This window comes from Mustela erminea, chromosome 6 (genome assembly GCF_009829155.1).
Source record: "Mustela erminea isolate mMusErm1 chromosome 6, mMusErm1.Pri, whole genome shotgun sequence".
Classification (NCBI taxonomy): Eukaryota; Metazoa; Chordata; class Mammalia; order Carnivora; family Mustelidae; genus Mustela; species Mustela erminea.
Window position 1 is genome coordinate 20,390,295 of NC_045619.1, and position 14,789 is coordinate 20,405,083.

Below are 14,789 nucleotides of genomic sequence, written 5' to 3' on the forward strand. Positions count from 1 at the left end.
GTGGGGTAGACTGGTGAATAAAGTGGATATATAAGTCATGGTAAAATTCAAGGCCAATTCACAAAAGGCCTCCTGACTAAAATAAAGCACCCAGACCCATGAACTAAGGATGAAGCACTCTGGGTACCAGTAGATCCTCCTGCACAACGTCCGGAGGGTATGCAGGAGCTACTCATTTAGAAAGGAAGACAGACCAGAGAGGTGAGGAAACTCATTCAGAGTCATACAGCCAGGCTCCCAACTAGAACCCTATATGGAGAGAGGAGCTGTAGTTTGAGGAACAACCTGGTGCAGTCAGACAGATACTAACTGTGAGACTTCAGGGCAACTACTTCCCATCTCTGTTCCTGGTTTTCATGGCTATAAAATAAGGATAATGACTCCAAATGCTGATGGCTGATGTCCACGCTGCCAGTGTCATGATGAGCACACAAAAGACCCCTAAACACAAGACCCAATATACAGTAAGCACCAATATTAGCAGCTTATCTTTCCCCTATTACATCACCCCAAATGGCCTCCTTCAAAGCCCAGAGAAGCTTTGCATTCCCATGGGATCAAGACTGTGTGTCACAGGAATAGAGGCAATGGAGTAACCATGTAAAGAAATGCATGGGAGGGGCGCCTGGGTGGCTCAGTGGGTCCCCTGCTCAGCGGGGACCCTGCTTCCTCCTCTCTCTCTGCCTGCTTCTCCGCCTACTTGTGATCTCTCTGTCAAATAAATAAAATATTTTAAAAAAATACTATTCAAAAAAGAAATGCATGGGAATAAAAAACCCTGAATTCAGAATAGCACTTATCTCTGGGAGGAAAGGAACCGTACATAAGGGCTCCAAATGTACCAGCAATATTTGAGGTCCTCAGGTAAGTCATGGATATGGGTTTCCTATTTTAAAGTGTTTTCTCATCTCTGAAATATTTCATAATGAATTGTTTAAGTAAAACACATAAATCCTTGAGAAAATGGCACATGGAACCACAGATTATATGCAAGAGGGCAAAAAAGGGGAAAACTTTGGGGGTATGGGGAACTGCTCCAGGGGAAGGGTCCTGAACAGCAATGGTAGGTTAGTGGGACGGTCCCTGGGGAAACAGGCTCAAGAAGAAGGATACAGGACAACCTTGCACCCCATCACAGTTTCATCTGGCCCAGAGAAATGTATAGAGAAACAGAAAACATTACTTATATTTACATTCCTTTCCTACTTCAGGTTTGAGGTGTAAGTGCCTTTTGTCCAGGAACAACAACAACAAAGACAGCAACATTGAAAAGGTCACATGTCTTCACTGAGTTGGCTCAGCCACACTGATCACAGACCTTAGCAGCTAGGCTTTGCCCAGCCCCTCCTGATAGCTCTGAAGATGTAGGAAAAAAGAATTAGGGGAGAAAAAACAAATCAGCCAAGACAACAGGAATCCATTATGAACTCATTCTCTCCTCATTCTGATCTTAGCCAAAATTTAAAAAGCTCTTAAATTAGTCTGTTCTTAATTTGACAAGGATATATGCATTTCACAAGGAATGCAGTAGGTTCTTAAATACACAGAATGAAATCGGTACCCCCACTGTATACAGATGGCCCGTGTTTGGAGAGATGGAGGACTAAGAAGACCCAGTGAACGGAAGAGATTTCTTGTCCGAAGATTTAGCATGTTCCATGCATCTCTGAGCAAAAGACACATGTTCCATGTGTCTCTAAGTTTCCACATCCTCAAAGGAGCTGATTTATACCTAATTATAGTAAGTTGAATAGTGCTTTTTAAAATATATGTTCACCTAGAACCCCAGAATGTGACCTTACTTGGAGTAGGGGCTTTGCAGATATAATTGAGGTAAGGCTCTCAAGACAAGCTCAACCTGCATTAGAATGGGCCCTAAAGGGGTGCCTGGGTGGCTTAGTTGGTTGAACATCTGACTGCATTTTGGCTCAGGTCATGATTTCAGGGTCCTGGGATTGAGCCCTATGTCAGGCTCTGCTCAGCAGGGAGTGTGCTTAGGGGTTCTCTCCCTCTCTGTCTGCCCCTTCCCCTGCTCACATATTCTTTCTCAAATAAATCCTAAAAAAAAAAAGAATGGGTCCTAAATCCAGTAATAGTTGTCCTTATAAAGAGACAGAAAAGGGAAGAAACACCCAGAGAAGGCCATGCAAGGACAGAGCCAGAGACTGGTATTACGCTGTCACAAACCAAGAGGAGTCACCAAAAGCTGGAAAAGGGAATTTCTTCCCTAGAGTTCCCTGGAAGAAGCACAGCCCTGCTGATAGGGTTCTGGCTTCTAGAATTAGAAGAAAACAAATTTCTGTGGTTTTATGCCATTAAGTCTGTGGCAATTTTTTGTAGCAGTCCTAGGAAAGTGATACAATACTTTACAGGGTCAGTGTGAACATCAAATAAGATCATGCATGTGAAAGCACATGGTGAACTATTTAAATGTGGTAGCTGTCGGGGCACCGGGGTGGCTCAGTGGGTTAAAGCCTCTGCCTTCTGCTCCGGTCATGATCCCAGGGTCCTGGGATCGAGCCCCGCGTCGGGCTGTCTGCTCATCAGGGAGCCTGCTTCCTCCTCTCTCTGCCTGCCTCTCAGCCTACTTGTGGTCTCTATCTGTCAAATAAATAAATAAAATCTTTAAAAAAAAATTTTTTAAAAAATGTAGCTGTCATTAAGTCACAGAATTTGGAAGAGTAACTTATCTTCTGTGAAGAAACAAATTCTAGATCTGCTCCTAAGGACAGATACCCAGCAGCTTCCTCCAGATAGGACTGTTAGAATGCTGGGATCTGCCTCCTTTTCTTGCCGACTCCAGACCTACTCACTCCACTTGTATGATATGCCTTTGTGCACCAGCTGACACTTGCCTCCTCCTCAAAGAAGGCACTCATCTGCTTTCAGACACTGACCACATGGCAAGCATTCCACTCTGAGGTCACCATCTGCACCAACAACTCACATCCAAGTATAGTTCAATGTCAACCTTACTCTAAATCTGAATGAGCCAAGAACAAAGGCAGGTGACTCTGGGGCCAGAGTCTTTCTGCAAACAGTGCATCTGGGTCAGAGTATTTCAGAGCAAATCAGCCCCAGGCTGAAGAAGGGCAGACCCAAGGCAAGGCCCTCAACTGTCAATCTCAGATCCAAGAAACCTCATCTAGTACATTCCCAGGTATAACATTATCCAGGGTGTCTTGGGTGTTTATTATTTTCCTTTATATCAAAATCTACAGTTTTTGAGGGAATGGAGAGTAGACATACATTCATTGAAATTCATGGACATACAGTGTAAATGGGCAGAAAGAACATCTTGGATGGAAGAAACAGAAGGAAAAAGTTTTTGAGGAACCCTAAAGGAAAAGGAATGGAAAAAAAACGGTGGGATGGTCATCTCTGATGAATTTAATGGTAACTTTTGACTTCATAATATGCTTGAATAGAAGCTGGTGTTCCCACTTTATAAATCAGAACAAAGAACAGGAGACAGGCTGCCAAACGGTGTTCAGAGAAGAGACATCTACTCATCAAGAATTAACAGAGTAGACTCAGTGGGCTTCAAAGGTTTCTCTCAATTCTGAAATTCACCTTCCTTAAATGCAAAGTTTTCAGTCACTCCCTCCTACATAAGGTCAAGTTTCTTGGCATATAGCACTCAAGGCTCTCACAATCAAGCCCACTTTAGCAACTAAACCAGGGAAAGAAGAGTATATAGCAGTAATCAGAGAGAAAAAGAAAAGGAGGCAGGCAGAGACCCAATCATAAAGGGCTAAAGAGATTTAACTTTATTCTCTAGAAACTGGAAACCAGTAAAGTTACAAAGGGAGTGGCATAATCAGATTTGCCTTTTAGAAAGATTAAGGCAATAGCCATGTACAGAATGGATTGGAGAGACTGCAAGGAAGACCAGGAACTAAATATAGCCCAGACCAAGGTGCAAAGGGTTGAACCAAGGCAGGGAGAGTGGGGATGAGGACACAGACTCAGCAAGGCTTACCACCTGGATGTGCGGAATAGGACAAAGCAAAGAACTTAGGATTAATTTAATTTTCTGCCTTGGACAACGGAGTACATTCAACAAGATAGAAAATACAGACAGGACAGAAAAGAATTTGAGGTAAAATATGGTTTTTGGTTAACCTGAGTTAGGGTGCTGTGCGACATCTATATGGACATGCCCAGAAAGAAGTCAGAAAGGACCAGGTGGAAGATCTGAGCCTAAAATACAGAATACAGACCTCAGATGAAATAGGATTAGTGGCTACAGACCAGACAGGCAGATGGAGTAAGAGGGTGCAAAGCGCAGACTTTGAGCAGACTGTTAAGAGACATATGTAAGAGAAGGTCTAGTGATGGACAGAGAAGTACGACAAAACTCACAGCAACAGAGCTTTAAGGAAGAGATATCCCAAGAGTTGAAATATCCCACACAGAGAGAAGGAAAGGTGAGGATGAGAAAATATCTGTTGGGTTTGGCAGTGGGGTGGTCACTGAAGACCTGAGAAGAATATAGCTCATGTGGGGGTGGAGGGGATGTCAGATACAGAGTTAAGGAATAGAAGATCAGAAAAGGGAAGAGAATGAGCGCTGGCTTCTCTCGGATGGAGTCTGGCTGTGAAGAGCGGGACAATAGGCAGTAGCTAGAGGGGATTAAGAGTTGAGTTTTGCTTATTTTGTTGGGGGATTTGGGGGTGCATTTTTTTTTAACAGATTGAGAATTGAGTTTTATCTCTTTGTTTATAGGGTGTAGAATTAGTGAATATATATGCTAATTGGGAAGAAGGGGAACCGAAAAGGTAAAACACCTGAAGAGGCCAAAGGAACAGAACCCACTATTGTAAAGAGCAGCCATGAAACAAAGAAGGAAGGAAGGAAAGCAGCTGCTGAGAGAGGAGTGTATTCCAGTGAATCGTTACTAGTTACAGAACAATCTCCTCTTCTGGAAGCCTCAAAATGTAGGCTAGGGACCCTACATTTTCATTTTTACATCCTCAATACTTTACACAATGGCAGGCACACAGGAGGTACTCAGAAAGTATTAGATGAATTAAGTACCTAACTAGATTTATGGTCATGAGAATAGCAGTAATTGTGTGTCTGTGGGTCCTAAAAACTTTAAGTTGAGTGACTTTCTGAATCCTTACAAAAACACCATAGTGTAGGTATTATCATCATCCCTAATTTATTTTTAAATTTCAGAGCAAATAAGACCAAATTGAAAGTTCAGATTTTTTGGCTACTATTGTGTTTTAGTCAAATGGTAAGAATATATCTCAGTAAGTAGTACAACTGAATTTATACAGCAATTTTTTCCTCAAGATTTAAGACAGATTAAAAAAAAAATCAAATGTTGGGTCAGGTGAGATGAGGTATATCACCTAACTCTTCCCCTGCCCCTTGTTAATTCTTGGAACTTTCTGGTCAATCCCTATTCCATCTTTAAACCTCATTATAAAATAATTTTCTGTGCACAAATTAAAGTGACACCTTCAATTTCATCCTGAATCTTCAACTCAAAAATATTAACTTTAGCTTCTTTGCTATGTTGTAATTTGAAGCTATCAATACAAACCATAAAATTTCTTGAAAACATGAGGGGTGGTAAAGTCCTTAATAGTCATAACAATGACCGTTTTGGTGTTTGGGATTTGCAAAGATAACAAAAGCAAAAGACAAACACGTGGAACTATATCACATTAAAAGCTTCTGTACAGCCAAAGAAAACTACCAACAAAATGAAAAGGCAATCTATAGAATACATGTATCAAATCCTTATGTTGTATGGCTTAAATTGATACAATGTTATACAACAATTATATCTCAAAACTGGGAGGAAAATGCTAGCAGCACAGATGGATAATGGATAATGCACAATATTCAAAATCACTTAGATGAAACTTTTCAATCTTCCTGGTTGCATTTTATTTAGGAAAGAAATGATATCTAATGCTTCATAAAATGGTACTAGTATACTAATGACACTTGAAACCCTGACTTGGGATAGTTGAGAAGTTGAGAAGACCACCCTTTTCATGCTTGACCACACAGACCCTCTTTGCAAACTATGCTATTCTAAGACCAAATGATGCTCTGATAAAGGAGTAAAAGATCTGTCCTCTGTCACACTTATCCTAGAATAGAGAAAATGGTTCAATGTTAAAATATCAAAAGGACTTCTGTGCCTAGGAAAGGGAAGCAAGACAACATCAGCTGCAATATTAGCAAATGTGAGAGCCAGCAAAAGCAAAGTGAATGCTCAAAGTGCCAAGAAAACCAATCGTTGTGTTGAGCAGGAGCTAGTAAACTGGGAACAAGTTTAAGGTTAAGTCAATTAATTGTAATTAAATGAAGAAAATCAAGGATGACTGTAACTCAAAGATAACAATTATTACAAAGAGTTTTAAGGACTAGGGATACAGCCTTAGTTTAAGGACAAAACCAAGACTTTAATAAACAAGTCTTTAATTCAACAAATATTTATCAACAATTATGTATCACTTACTGTCCAAGACCATAGGGATCCAAATTCAAATCAGACATTTTCCCTGCTTCCCTGGCACTCACCCTCTGGCAGGGTGAGGATATATACTCAACTAGGACTTGCTGTGGTTAATTGTCTGAATGTGGCACTATGGGAGCACAGAGGAAGGAGTGTGGGGTAGTCCTCATAGAGAAATGGCATTTGATCCAGATCTTAAATTTTATCAGGGAGAAAAGAAGGAATAACAGGGCATTCTTGGTAAGAGTTCGGCATAAGTAAAGGCAGGAAGACATTACGTACACCATCAGGGCCAGAACATAGGAGATTTGAAGTCAACATAGATAAGAAGACAGCCCAGGCAAGAGCATAAGAATCTTAAACTCCATACTATGAAGTTCAGACTCAAATTACTGGTGGTCCCCAACCACAGATAGTTGGATTTTTTATTTGTGTGACAAATAAAATTAATCATTAGAAACATTTAGTATATTCATAATGTGTGCAATCATACCACTATCCAGTCCAGAAAACTTTCAGCACTCCAAAAGGAAACCCTATATACATTAAGCAATCATTCTTCATTTTCTCCTTCCCCCAGCCTCTGGCATTCACTAATCTGCTTTCTGTCTCTATTGATTTGCCTAGTCTGGATATTTCATATAGATGGAATCATAAAATATATGACCTATTGTGCCCAGCTTATTTCACTTAACACAATATTTTCAAGGTTCATCTACATTATAGCATCTATTAGTACTTAATTCTTTTTTATGACTGAATAATGTTCCAATGCATGAATATACCATATTTTGCTTATCCATTCATCAGCATATGGACATTTAGACTGTTTATACCTTTAGGCTGTTGTGAATACTGCCACCAGAAACACTAGTGTATCAATTTTTGTTTGAACACTGTTTTCAATTCTTTTGATTATGTACCTAAGAGGATTCCTGGGTCATACAATAATTCACTGTTACAGTTATTGTAGAAGTACCAAATCCACTGATGGTTTTCAAGCCAAGAATGGCACATTGGGACTGATGTTTTAACCAGTGTAGCCAGCCAGGACAGAAGAGACTGGTAAGAGTGAAGGCCAAGAGGCCATCCAGGAAGCTACTGCCCTAGTCAAGCATAGAAAACTTTAATCCACAGCAGGGGAAGTGACCACAAGAGTGAAGAGAAAAGGGTAGGTTTCTGAGGTGATAAACAACTAAACATGGGAATGGATGGAAGAAATCATTCATAGCTCTATGTTAGAGCATGAATTCTATGCTGACAATTCATCTCCTTGAATGAATGCTGTGCTTCAAAGAGGAGTCATGTCTTAGTGACCCTCTCATCCCCAGCACTTAACAGGAAACCTGCTCCATAGGTAATCAAAGAACAATGTTGTGTTTGTCTGAATAATGATACCCGACATTATTTGTAAGAGAAATGACAGATCATGACTGTAGATGAAGAGGTAAAAAGGACTTCTTACTCTGTGAGGAACAGAATGGATAGCGATACATTTTGTTGAAACAGGGAACACTGAAATGGTTTAGACTGGTGCTAATGAAAATACAGAAGTAAGGATGTCCAGTACATAGCTAGAAATTCAGAACAAAGTCTCAGGGGGGAAAAATGGGACAAAAGACCATATTTTGAAACAGACTATTGGTAGCCTTTCTCATTAGGATCTCTCATTTTGATATCTAACTTCATGGATTAACTCAAAATACCATAATACAATGTCATAAGTAATATGCTGTTACTTCCTAGGAAGTACTGGGGAAAATGAGTAAAATCAGTGGTGTGGGTCATGGCTTCATCTAAATTATGCCCATAGCTAGGACTCAGGCAACCCCAGGCACATCTTATGTTGGTAGATCATGCAAGCATCCTTTTCTAAGATTATCTGCATTGGAAAAGAGGGGCTTCTAAAGGAAGTTCAGGTAAAGGACAACAATATAATCAGGGTATGAGGAGGACAGCACTAGGTCTCTTTTGGGCAAATATCATTAGCCCAGGCCCAAGGAGTCTGATCTGAAAGGAGAAAGGGCCTCCTTTGAATCAAGGAAGCAAAGTGTGTGAAGATAAGCTGTGATAAATGGGGTCATTGGCTCTAATTCTTTATCTTTCCCTAATTCCGCATCCTTTTGCCATGTAACTTTGCAGTGCCTCCCACTGAGAGACATTCTGTCCCATCCTTAACTCCAGGCTCAGCCATTTAACATGGATTGTTCCATGGGATATGAGCAAGTATGTTGCCATCAGAAGCTTGCAAAGTCTTCTTTCATGACAGCACACCGGGGATAACCTGCTAGAGGATGAAAGACTTAGAGAACAGAGCACAGTCATCCAGTTGCTATAGCTTAGGTCAGCCTAGATCAGCCAAGAGTCAGCTAAGACACTGAATGAGCTCCACCCAGATCAACAGAGCCACCTCATCGCAGATGTATCAGTGAAGGCTTAGTGTCGTAGGCCACTGAGGTTCTGCTGTCCCTTGATATATGGTATTATATTATGGTGATGATCAGCTGAAACGAGTTTCTTTACCACAGTTCTTTGTTGACTCAACACTGTGGAAACATCAGGGAACCGAGAGCCCCTTTGTGGGATCCGGCTTCAAGATAGTCCTGTCATCACAGGCATCACAGAGGATTTAAGGAACATTAATAATTAGTCCTCAAAGAAATAATTTCCTTGTACAATAAACCTTGTACAGACCCCAGGAAAAAATTGTTCCTATGACCCCTTTATGGTTTCAGAAGGAATCAAGTTAATAATGTTCAATGTATAAGTTGCAATTCATTAGTAGGAATGACATTGATTTAGTAGATCTTGTTTTTTATTTTTTTATTTTTGTAAGATTTTATTTATTTATTTGACAGAGAGAGACATCACAAGTAGGCAGAGAAGCAGGCAGAGAGAGAGAGGAGGAAGCAGGCTCCCCGCTGAGCAGAGAGCCCAATGCGGGGCTCGATCCCAGGACCCTGGGATCATGACCTGAGCCGAAGGCAGAGGTTTTAACCCACTGAGCCACCCAGGTGCCCCTGATTTGGTAGATCTTGATGAGCATTTTGGGAGGGGAAGTAAGAATGGAATGAAAGATAACAGAATACATGACAAATAATAAGGCTAAATAGTTTCTGAAACTTTTTTCAGAGGCGATAGGGGAGGGAGGAATCACAATACAAAAGTATTTCTCACTTTAGGTAAGAGTCAAAGCAAAGGAAAAACAAACAAACAAAAACCACCACCAGCAACAACAACAAAAAACCCCAAACTTGAAAGCCACAAGCTGAGAGAAGGCAGCTGAATAACATTTTACAGCCCACCAAACTGGACATCCAAGCCCAGCCCAAGAGAAATGAGACCCCTAAGAGAAGAGAAGCAATCAGTAAGCCCGGGTAATTAATAGCAGCTTCACTCACATTTTAGGATTTTAAAAACACTTTTGCCTACTGTACCTCATCTGAGTCTCATAATAGCACCTTTCACAGATGAAGAAATCAAAGCTCTAAGAGGTCAAGCCATTCATGCGAAGGTAACATGGTAAGTGACACAGCTTGGGAGAGAAGCCAGGTCCACATTCCCACCCTTACTTTCCGAGCTCCAGTGCATCTTTGAGATCGCTCTCCGCCTGCTGCCACACTCAGAGATTGCACCGGTTTCCAAAATCTAAACTAAACCCCTTCTTGCTACACTCCTGGTCGGGTTTCGCTTCTGTTTGCTGGGGGCGAGCAGGCTCTGCGCCCGCTGTGGGAGCCGGGATCTGACTGCGCCGCCAGGTGGCCGGGCTCGCCCTGGGCGGCCCTGCTGTATGCGCCGCGCCGAGACTCCCCGGCGGCCGCTGCTCCACCTGCGCCGCCTCGGCCGCCTCCACCTACCGTCAGCCCGCCCGCCGCTGCCGCCTCCATCACTCGGGCCCCCGGCGACACCCCCGCCGCCCGCCTCCGCTCCCCGGCCGCGCTCTGCCGTCCGCCAGCCTGCCCCAGCCTGCCGCAGCCACCGCGGAGTCCCCGGAGCCCCAGGCGCCGCCCACGCTGCCCGCCGCTGCGAGTCCAGGCCGGGACCTGGGCTAGGGGCTGCGCAGCGCCCCACCAGCAGCGCCCTCCGTAAATCCCGGGGAGTGTCTTTGTCTTTCATTGAGCTGACCAGATTTTCGTTGTTTGTGCAATGACTTAATATCGGTCGCATCCACTAGCCCGCATCACCATCATTCCACAAAGAAAGGGGCCTTGCCCAGGGTTCACTACAGTATCCCCAGTACCTGCGGCAGTGGCACATATTAGGCACTTGAGGGAACAGCTCTCGAATAAATACGAATCACTCTACCTCTAAAGAGAAAACTACAGCCAACTCTCCAATTTTCTAATTACAACCCTAAGTCAGTGGTATCCTATTTTCCTGAAAAAGAAAAAAAACTGTACCAAGTTTCCAAATATACAGGTTCATAAAAAGGTGAACAGTGACAGAAGGGGGGTAATTTAGCTGCCTTCTTGCTGGAGAGAGCTACAGACTGAACCTGAATCCAGGTGCTCATAAAATCTGCCCTGACGCTGGACCTCTTTTCCACAGAGCTAAGCCCTGATCCTCTACCTGGTCTTGCCTTTCCAAATTACTTACAAATCAGCTGGTACGCACAAATCTGCTGCATGAACTCTGATGAACCTCGTCTCAAAAACGCCAACCCGATTCCACCCAGCACTCTAACAAACAGGCAGCAAGTCATCTCCTCCCGATCCCACCAAGATCTGCAGAGACTTACCCTACCCAAAGCTTGAGGGCAGCAAGGTTCCTCCACCTCACCTTCCTATTTATATCCTCTGCCTTCATTTCAACCAGCCCACATGGTAGAGGCCAGCCTGTGTCCTCTGACTCCCCCAGCTGCTGCTGGGGTTGACACTGTATGGCTCTCGGCTGAGTCTCTGTCTCCAGACCTTGCTCCCAAACAAAATTTCTCAAGATCACCCCCCTTCCCTGTAGCAGGTTGCATTCAGGCAATGATGGGAGTGTCCAAAAACTCCAGGATGGGACAATTTTGAAGGGTCATCCCAGCTCCAGATCTTTTTTTGCAATGGACTGAGGCCTTTGTACATCATTACAGTCCAGATCCACTCTCTGCCTAATCCTCCTCTGTTCCATCCCCGCTAAACACACACACACACACACACACACACACACGCCTTGATCCCATGGGCTCTCCCTAACAAATTTCTTACATGTACATCTCCCGCTCAGAATCCATTTCCCAGAGAACCCAAACTAAGATAACTAAGCTCCCTCTCAAGTTCTTACCAGGGCCATTGGTTTTTTGGCTTGCTTTTTAGGACCTAAACAATGTATATGAAAAACTGAGAACATCTATACCTCACAGGTCAATAATTTCCCCTTCATCAGAGACCTCCCACTTACAACTGGTGGTTATGCAGTGCTGTTTTGGGAACTCAGACACATGTTTTGATCAAAACAATACTATCAAGGATCTTTAAGAAGATCCTTTTCTTCACATAGCACCTGCCTGTTGGTAACCATACTTTCTTTGGTATAATATTGTTATCTGCATCTCATACTAAATTCCAAGCTCCACAACCAACACATGGGAGCTTGTAAGAAATGCAAAATCTCAACCCCCGCCCCCCACATACACCCCTACTTAAGAAGGATCTGCAGTCTAACAAGATCTCCAGGTGATTTTTACTCACATTAAAGTTTGAGAACCACTGGTCTAAGCTTCCAAGCTTCAGAATTATATATTAACTTTATGGAAATACTTGGGATCACCATTCACTCACATATTTCATCCATCAATCACAAGTCCAACTGAAGCTATCTCCAAAATGCCCATCATTTCTATGCCTTTGGAACTATTTCAATCAGGCCTTCTTATCTCTTGAGGACAAAACTGGGAGTAACAAGAGTTTAGATGACTAGATGAAGGAATGGCTTTTTGGAGCATCTGCATGTCTTTGATTCTAAAGTATATTATTCTTTGCAAATCAGATTTAACACAGCTTTAAGTCAAGCTTTTCAATTTCTTATATCAGAAATCCTCAAGTAACTTCATAGCTGCATCGTTTAATTGACTTTGTCTTCATGTGCCATTAATCATTTCCTGATTCACTGATGCTTCAATCTTCTAAAACTAAATAACCACCACACACAGAGAAGGAATTAACAGAGAAGGATTGTGCTAGAATCAGAAATCAAGTGACAGGGCATGGCCTTGAATTCTGAGAAGAACAATACAGCCAAATATAAGAGAACGTAGGGAAATTCAGAAACTTGAAGGTAGTTCACTGATTTATTTCTCTTAGCCAATTCTCTTGTCAAATGAATATTTCCAATGATCCTCTTAGTCCTAAAGTGCAAGTAGTCCCTAACTCCATGTGAGTTTTTCTCAGAGAAGTGGCATATACATGGTGATTAAGATTCTGGACCTAATCACAAATGTCAATTAATTCACTGAATGCCAAAAAACATTGGAAATACCGGAGTACTAGCCTGAGAGAACCAAGCTAGCACGTGTAACAGTATTTCTATGGACAACGCATTCAGTGCTCAACCTTGAATAGAACAATACAGCTATTCCCAACTGCTCTGGAATCAGCCTTCATACACTGTCCAACTGCCTCAAACACCAGTCCCTTATCTGAACAACCTCTCCTCAAACGCCTGCCCTTCTACTGTGATATCTTCTACCCCACCAGTATTCTAGAAAACCACAAATCACCTTCCAAAAAGCCAGGACAAGTGGTTTTACTTGTTACAATTACCCAACTTGCATAGGTTAATCATCAGACCCACATTTCACATAACCCTTATCAGGAGATCTTTTCCACAGTGTAAAGTTAAAACTGAAACACTCCTGGGGCACCTTGGGGACTCAGTCAATTAAGAATCTGACTCCTGGTTTCAGCTCAGCTTATGATCGCAGGGTCATGAGATCAAGCCCTTAGGCTCAGCACTGACTCTGTTTGAGATTCTTTTTCCCTCTTTTACTACCCCTCCCACTGTGTGCATAGTGCTCTGAAAAGTTAAATAGATAAATATCGTTTTTACAAAACTGAAACACTCCTTCAGGGACATTTTGACAAGAGGAAAAATTTTGAAAGCAGAGACAGAAGCAGGGAGGTACCCATTCTATTATGATTTATATAAAATATTCAGTTAAAACCAGAGAAGGAAAAAACAAACAAACAAACAAACAAAAAAACAGAGAAGGCAAGGAAAAAAGAGAAACAGTGAACAAATGCAATGAGTAGAAAGCAGCTACTAACATGGTAGATGTTAATCCAACTATCAGCAATCATTTTAAATGTCTAATACATCACTTAAAGGACAAATTGTCAGAGTGGATAAAAACACAAGACCCAACTCTATGTTGTCTGTAAGAAATCTTTTCTTTCCTTCTTTTTTCTCTTCTTTCTTTCCTTTCATTTCTACCTTTTAAACTTTTTCATATTTAAAAAATATAATGGCTTAGAAAAACTATGTCTAATTTATATGGTCCTGTTTTTTATAGTTATCCTTCCATTACTCTGTATCATGAATTGAGCTGGGCTGACACTCAAGCAGAATTCTGGGTTTTGCCTGACTGGGCACACAGTGCACAAGCAGGGGCAGGCCAATGAGCATCTCTAGGCATCTCTAAAAGGAGACCACTGAGCTCCCAATTGGGTCAGATTACGCTCGCGGTCACATCAGGAGCTCAAGTTGCAGGGTCACTTTTTTGTGGCACCTTACCTCTGAAATTTAAAACTCCCCTGTTTTCTTCAGCATCACTTTTGAATGTATCTGGTCACAATTTGTTGAAAGAAATTAAATCACACAAACAGATACCTCTTCTAAGGTACTCTCTATCTCAGACAAATTCATGGCATCACGAGTCTGGCATAACTCTAGATGTCAGAGTCCGCACACAGAAGCACTGGTAAGCTTACGAGGTCGCTAGGAAACATAAGTGAACATCTTCCATCCCATGGTGAGACACAGTGTTTTGCTTAGACTGCAGGCACACAGGTAAAAGCTCGACTCTTGGGAAATGATTACCAATTTGAAACACAATAGTCATTTCACATCTTCCTTTCCTGTCACAAATGAAAATCTGCTCAGTCAGTTAACCATCCAACTCTTGGTTTCAGCTCAGGTCATGATCCCAGATTGTGAGATCAAGCCCCACATCAGGCTCTGCGCTCAGCGTGGACTCTGTTTGAGAATCTCTCTCTTCCTATCTCTCTGGCCCTCCTACAGTTCATGTTCTCTCTCTTTCTCAATAAAGAAATAAATCTGAAAAACAATCTGAAGGGTTTGAAGGGGTGGGGCAGGGGGGGTG

General features: G+C 42.2%; 1 protein-coding gene across 2 annotated transcripts in view; it reads right to left on the reverse strand.

Moving 5' to 3' along the window:
* The window catches only part of ANO4 (anoctamin 4), a 445,901-nt gene that overhangs the window by 400,854 nt on the left and 30,258 nt on the right, over window positions 1-14,789 (reverse strand). The window contains exon 1 of one of the 2 annotated variants that reach the window (XM_032346625.1): window positions 10,342-10,370. The exons of the other annotated variant lie outside the window; for it this stretch is intronic. The gene's annotated coding sequence lies outside the window, so the exon portion shown is untranslated. Of the gene's footprint in view, window positions 1-10,341; window positions 10,371-14,789 lie in introns of those variants that run through there. 2 annotated transcript variants of the gene reach the window in all.